The 7817-nt window shown below is 35.6% G+C and overlaps 1 non-coding gene across 1 annotated transcript; it reads right to left on the bottom strand.

Annotated features, from left to right (window-relative positions):
* Positions 1-3773: 3773 nt before the first annotated feature.
* TRNAN-GUU (transfer RNA asparagine (anticodon GUU)) lies at positions 3774-3846 on the bottom strand. The gene has a single exon. It is a non-coding gene; the product is annotated as a tRNA-Asn (tRNA).
* Between the last annotated feature and the right edge of the window lie 3971 nt (positions 3847-7817).

Below are 7817 nucleotides of genomic sequence, written 5' to 3'. Positions count from 1 at the left end.
ATTCTCTTTTTACATATGTAGTGTATTCACTTAAACACAGTTTAAACTAATGAAATAAGATAGTGGGAAAGAAAAAATAGAAGAACACTAGTAACAAATGAGGTTTACAACTAAACACAAGGTAGGAAATAAAGGTTTAATAAGGCTCAGAGCCAAGGGTAGGTGATTTATTGTACTTTTTAGGGCACACATTGTAGATACCTACTAAATAAATAATTTTTACTTCAGTCGATTTTAATCCATTGCACTTAGGAGGAGTGTCCTTTCTTATCCACTTGATTATTTGATTCGAATGCTCAAAAAAAGAAAGACGAGGCAAGAAAAAGCAAGTACCGAGAAAAAAAGACGACGTAAGAAGCAAGATGAAGAAAGGGGAACCAAATCGAAACAAGAAGAGGCTACTGGAAGCAATAAGATACAGACAGAGAAAATGAGATACTGAATTAGTCAATAAAAAGCCAAGAAGAGCCTAGACGAAGTAAAAAATAGAGAAGAAAAGGTCAGAACAGACAATAAAATTCCAGAAGCGAGAAGCTGGAAACAAGAAGAAATGGGATGCAAAAAAGAGTCGGGAGTCGGGGAACCAACGCTCAATCAATTCCTTTATCCCTACCATTCCTAAGTACCAGTATTGACTTATTGGATGCCATCATCAAGAAGAGCTAAGAAGAGACAAGAAGAGACAAGAGGAGACAAGAGAATCTAAGAAAATATAAGAAGAGGTAAGAAGAGCCAAGAAGAAATAAGAAAAGACAGGAAGAGTCAAGCGGAGACAAGAAGATCCAAGAAGAGGCAAGACGAGCCGAGAAGAGGCACGAAGATGAAAGACACGAAGAAGGAAAAAACAAGGCTCGATCAAATGCCTTATTCCTGCCCACCTTAAATTCCAATATTGGCTTATTTGGTTGCAGTGTATACCGGTCGAATAAACTCCAACCTCCTTCCCATACTCGGAGCACGTGTTCCAATTCATAATAAATCAGTGCTCCCTGGTGTACCGGTCGCACCAGGACAGGAGTGCTCCTGGCTGGGATGGTATAATCGTACCGTATCGTATCATTCACAAGCAATCGTGTCACAGACAGATCTGTCGATCTCAGTACGGAAATATTTACGTAGATGCAATTAGTTTTGAAGCTTGAAAAGGATTCAAAGGGAATACGATATCAGGTGTTTGTTTATAACGAACTAACTAATTCCGTAAAACATGACGTTTTTCCCAATTTGGCAGGCGGGTGTGGGTATCACCGCACAGGGAACCATTTATTGGATGACCAACAACCCTGCCATAGGTCACCCCCAGTGGTTCGATACGTTTGGTGAATTAGCAGGGGTGCCTGGGTTCATGGGGTGAGATTTTTCTAGGTTTCGGCGGATGCGTTTGCACACCTGCTGCGTAGCGGGTCAGATCAAGAGACAATCGTTGAGGAAGACCTGTTGAGCTCTCCAGCCAGACTCTCTCTCGAAGGATAGTTATGAATATACGTTACTCCTGGACACATTGACCCCCAGATTCCTACCAACCCATCTTTTTCCTTCCCATAAACTTTCTCTCCTTCATCTCCCTAAAATGATCCTTTAAATATTATCCCCGTAGCAGATGACATAGGCCTGGAGGAATTTTTTTCCTCAGGGCCTCCTCTGTGGAGCTAATGTAAAAATATTCCATGTATTTTTAAAACTGTTTGAAAACTTGTTTGACTAATATGAAACTTGTATTTATACCTACTACACCACGCAATTATGGCAAAAAAAATTATATGCAGATGCTTGTAACACGGAAGCCATAATCTTCTTCTTCCCCTCCCTCTAGCATAGTGGGGAAGAGCACAGAATACGGGATCTGTCACATTTACAGCTGACCACGACATCTCCCTAATTATTTATCTGACTACGGCAGAAGAGGGGGTAACATAATTTTAAAATATCACTCGGCTATCAGATTACGGTGTATGATTTAGGCACGCCCACATGTATGTACGACATATTCGTCTGTGTGGTGTGAGGCGTTTGTATGGGACTGTATGGCAAGCGATATAGTGATATACGCTTGCAAGGTGGGTATATAATATAGTGATATACCGCTTGCCATACAATACTGAGTTGATAGTATTGCGCTTGTGTGAGGTGAGACAAGGATTGTGTTCATTGATTCAGAATTGATCAGGATTGTGTTCCCGCTCAGCTGCTAATTCTTGATGTTATCTTTTTGAGTTGAAACTTATGCTTAAATTCCTTATTCGTGGCCAGAATTATATTTTAGTTATATGTATTAAATCTTTAACGAATTTGTAGTTGGTATCTGTAATTGGTTGAAAATCTTTCAAGATGACAATAATGACGTACAATTGACGCTGATAATAATTGATTTGTGATTATGATTGCTAGCCATTTCAATAGTATATTAAAGTATAAGTGGATAAACAGGTCTTTAAAACACGCGCGATTCTTCGAGCACGACGGCGTAGCCGAGTGCTCGAAATAAAGCAAGTGTTTTAAAGACCAGTTATCCACGAATACTTTACGCTATTTTTTTTATTGGTACACATTGAAAACATAAATATTGATATTATTATTAAAAATTTGGAAATAAGAACTATTAATGAATTCGTGATGTGACATCACAATATCTTGTTGTCATGGAAATGAAAAACACAAACATTAATTTGCAATCTGTCACGTAAGATTAATAGTTGGATTTATAGTTAAAAGTTGACATTTAGACTTCACATTTTGTTGATTTGTTGATGTTGCCATGGTAACTTTAAAAAAACGCGCGTTCCATAAAGTGCGATTTAAACACGCTAGAGCGTACTTTAAATGAGTAAAAAAGGGCACCAATAAAAAAAAATTGTTAATTCGAACATTTTATGATTCGTAGCCATTTCAAAATGTATTAAATATTTTTCTTTGAAAGAAAGCAAACATTCCCGGGTTAAGAATTATGACAATATTCGTGTCGACTTGTGTCGTGATGGAAAACTTAGCCAGCCGAGGAATTGAACTCGCGACGCCTGTGTGGGAACCAGACGCGATGGCAACTCAGCCACTGTGACCGGTCATAGATAGAAAATAAAAACTTAAAAATAGATTTTAAGAATCACGTAAGATAAGCAAGATAAAATTTAACAGTATGCAAGTTTTGATTGGTAATTTGTAAACTTAGATAAAACATTACAGATAATGAAATAAATTATTTGTGATGTTTTATAAAAATTGTTTTATAACTCCATTACTAAACATAAAATCTACATTTTACAGTAGTTAGTGTAGGTACCTAAATAAAGTTACATGACAATACATTCATTTAATTTTATGACTGTTATTACATATTGACACAGATAATAAATTATTCGATAAAGATACCATGTGAACCCGTATTGAAGTTCAAAACCTACATTATAACCTACATTATATACTTCATTATGATATCCCCTACGGGATCCATAGTAAAAATCGTATCTCACTCAAAGTTATCCATGGAGGTATAAATGACCCAAAAAACGTTGCATCTGCTAATAATGGGTCCACCTTGAACAGATTATACATTTAATTAGCCTGTCTGGGCTAATATGTCTTATATGAATTGGTGTTATCAATTTTCTTTCTTTCTTATTAAAATCAGTACCTAACATAGTCCACAATAAAGTGACAAAAGGGCACAAAATTCCGTTTTGTATTAAACACATAATGATTTGGCGATCATCAGGGAAATAAATAATTTAATAATAAAAAATAATAATACCGCAATATTAATATTTCGAAAAAAAAGTCGCCCCCGGGTGGGCTCGAACCACCAACCTTTCGGTTAACAGCCGAACGCGCTGCCAATTGCGCCACGGAGGCCGATGCGCCATTTGCCAATAAACGCGAACATTCTCGTGTTCCGCGAATCGAGTATGTTGATCTACCAAAGCAATAATTACGAGGTTATTTTATTCTCGGATATTATGATGTTTTTTAAGAGCAAATACAATCAGTAAACAGCAGCTTAAAAATAAGTAAAATTAATTTACTAATTTAAATTCTAAAATTGAGTGTTTCAAAATTTTGCTTTTGAATCAACAAATATATTTTTTCATGTACAATAAATAATTATATTCGTTTCCTTTCCGCGTCTCAAACACAGTGAACCGAATTCGTCTAAGCTTACATAAACCACTTACTAGATCGATATTTTCTGGCTTCACTATTCACCATAGATATGCCAATATGTAGACTGTAGACAATACAATTCTCATTCGGAGCCTACTTATTAGCCTAAAATATTAAAAATAAAAAATAAATGTCAAAATATTACCTCACGCCAGGAAAACGAAAAACTCGGTTCCCTTGAGGTGATTTTGCACGAAACCGGCGCTGTATAAATCATCCAAATATTATTATTACATGTAACTGAATTATTCGTTTTCCTGTCGTGAGGTTCTCTCAACGTGCCTGTCGACCTAAACTGTACACATGGAACCTTTAAATCTGTTGTTATAACACCGAAATGGCTCATACCCTGAGCTGGAGACTCCTACTCAGGGTAGGAGCTACCTTGAATCGTTATAAATACGGCAGCATTTCAGTTTTGTCACATCTCATGATTAAGTGTAAATAACTTATTATAAGCTTTAAATAAGATTCTATTTTTACAGGTAAAACATAATATAAGGAAGAACATGTTTAATCAACGTTCCCTGACTCAAGCAAACCGCTTGCCGATTGATCTGATATACCAACCTATAATATCTAGCCACGTACAAATAAAAGAAACGACATACTTCTGCGCCGAGTTGCCTTACAGCGCGGCTATCAAGGAACGTTCAAATTTAATTAACGCAAAGCAATGTTTACAAAATCTACAATGACTACAAATACCTCTACATTAGCACCAGGCTTAGCTGAATGCCGGCTGATTTGCCGGCCTGATGAGACACCGGGCAACTGGAGCCAGGATGCGGCTACTGGCCTCCACCAACACGGTGGTGACCGCAACCTACCAGCGCCATCTATTTTTGCATTTTCACAAGTGTGGCATAACCTCCCCTGGAATAAAAATATTATTATTATCAATAAATGACTTCTTTTAATGATACAAGTCTTTAATTGCTTTGATTTGACCTGGGCTTCCCTTGTTATAAATTAATTGTTTATAATAATAATAATATAAACAGATATGGTCCAAGACCGACCGATACCTCTTACCTCTTATCTCATCTTATCTTATAATATAATAATGTCCAGCCATTATATATATATAATGCACCGCGCACTGCTATACGCAATAGTGCTTCTATGACTATCCCGAGATTTTTCACTGGTCTGCACTAGTATCTCCATAAAACTAATCTTAAATTTTTTGAAAAATATATCTATAATTCCGGAGTAAAGTATCTTCTGATAATGAAATCTCTCATAGACCCGCCCATTCCGCTTTATTGCCGCTTGAAACTCTGGACTAAGGAATGGTCAACACTGAACTTATTGTGCACGTTTTTGCCAGTGTATTAAAAAAGTGACCAAACACAAAAGCAGGGGGTGGGTCAAAGCTGAAAGCACTCACCGGAGCGTTGCCCGTTTCTCTCCTTTATGCCTTACTTCGCCAATTATTTCTACTGTCCCCGTCCATACACAAACCCAGTGCACAGCAAGCACCAGGCGCCGCCCACACACACTACTTCAGGCGGATCTCATAACTGTCAGGGTGCTGTAAAGTGGATAAATAATTCGCGCAGGCAGCCAGCGAAGAATATACAATGTGACGGCCCTGACTACTACCACGCTGTTGTCAGTGCCACGTTTACATTTGACATGGTTTTACACTTTCAAAATGCACGTATTTGCCTTATTATGAATGACACAGGGAGGACAAAGTTCCATAGAAAGAACTCCAAAAATTTGCATAATGGTGTATTGTTGAAAAATAACACGACAAAACACCTTATCTTTTTAATTATTTATACGTGGGAACATCAACTGTAGGTATTAATAGTTCGTTTTAAACCTTTATTCCTATCAAAAGTGTAATGAACATCAGTCGGAGACTATAATAGAATTTGTTATCATTGTGTGGCGAGGAGCAACAAACTCAGCTATCGGTCATATGGAAATCGCATAGAAAACCATCTTAAAGGCAATATATAGAATGACTGACGCGATCAAATATTCAACATGTTTGACGTCCTAGAAATACGCCAATCATACATGAAAACACTGTTAAACTACATTTTTGACCATAAAACAAATTTCAACGCACAAACTATCATTATTATTGTTGATACATTATTTTACAATATTTCATATTCTAATTCAGTAATGTTGGCCTCACTGGGTTTTTTACCCGTGCTGAGGCCCCCATTTTATAATATAAGAATTTATACATTTAAAAAAAAAAAAAAAAAAAACAACAACATTAAAATAAAGATAAATTTAAACTAAAAATAAAGATTAAAAGTTAAAATATAATTATCACACTAAAAGAAAAATATTAAAAGAGAGATAAATAATAAAAATATTAAAATTATTAGACCGGGTAGACAAGCGTACAAAAAAAATTAAAACTCCTACGATAAATAGGCAACAATCAACAATATTTAACATGACACAAAAATTGAGGGAAAGAAAAAATATTTTGAATACAAAATTAATGCATGTAAGAACAAAAAAGGCAATATTACAAACAAATTCAGAACAGAAATCTTCTAGTGAGGCGGGTTACTTTCATGTTTGTAATTTTGATTATGTTATTGCAATAAACGCCCGGGTTGCCGGCAATTAAAAAAGAATTATAACTTAAATATTAAAACATATTTCTTTTAATACACAAGACAGTTACAATTCACACTTCATTATATACAACCGTACCTCAAAACATGCGCCGATTTTTTTTTCATTTCCGCCCTTATCATTGTATTTTATTTTATTTCAATATTAACTTTTTATTGACTTTTATTAAAATATAAAATGGAGACCTCAGCATGGGCAAAGCACCCGGTGAGGCCCACATTACCAAATAATGTTTTCAACTGTTTAAAGTTATTGTATCAATTAAAAAATTTATATTAAAAGTAACATACATATTATATATATTATAATATACCTCATATGTATATATGTCAGCGACATGTCATTGGTACCAATTATTGTACTAACTTTTATAACTTTGTAACTATTGTCATCTTTGTAATTATGAACTGTTTGTTTCTGCAATAAACATAAATAAAAATAAAATAAAATATACATATGTACATGTATTGATGAATGTACGATGCCAAAAACAGGTCGTGAAAGACGAGTACGCATGTTTAAGAGCTCTACCATTTCTAACAGTCACATCAGTATGCATTTTAAATATATTATGCTAACTACCGTAGTCTATATTTCATTATACCATTAAAAATACCCAAGTACATTATTGTAAGTAGGCTATCATGAGTGCAATGCTAAGCCTGTAGATTACAACCCGGAACAACTCAGCTCTGCTGAACTATGCATCAAGTCGTGTAAGTTTCGAACACTTAAACTGCGATGTTTACTCAAAGAAAAAAATCAGCAGTACGATAATTATGTGCAATTTTATGGATTTTTTAAAAAGATAATTTGTCATTCGCTGCTTTAGGATGTGTAAATATTATTAAAAAGAAAGGGGTGGGAGAGGTAATCTAGAGACACCTACTCTTTACACCTGGTAAGGGTTACTTCTAATGTCCCTGAGAGCATAAATCAGGTGTTCCTATTTTACGAGCCATCTGGTCCTCGATGTCCCGGAAGGTTCGCCATGATCCACCGTTGCGTGCTGTACAGTATATACAATAATATACAAAGGCAGTACG

The sequence above is a fragment of the Hesperophylax consimilis genome, chromosome 3 (genome assembly GCF_061612785.1).
Source record: "Hesperophylax consimilis isolate HC1 chromosome 3, BYU_Hcon_1.0, whole genome shotgun sequence".
Classification (NCBI taxonomy): Eukaryota; Metazoa; Arthropoda; class Insecta; order Trichoptera; family Limnephilidae; genus Hesperophylax; species Hesperophylax consimilis.
Note: the sequence above shows the minus strand (reverse complement) of the source record. Positions and strands in the feature narration are given on the sequence as shown.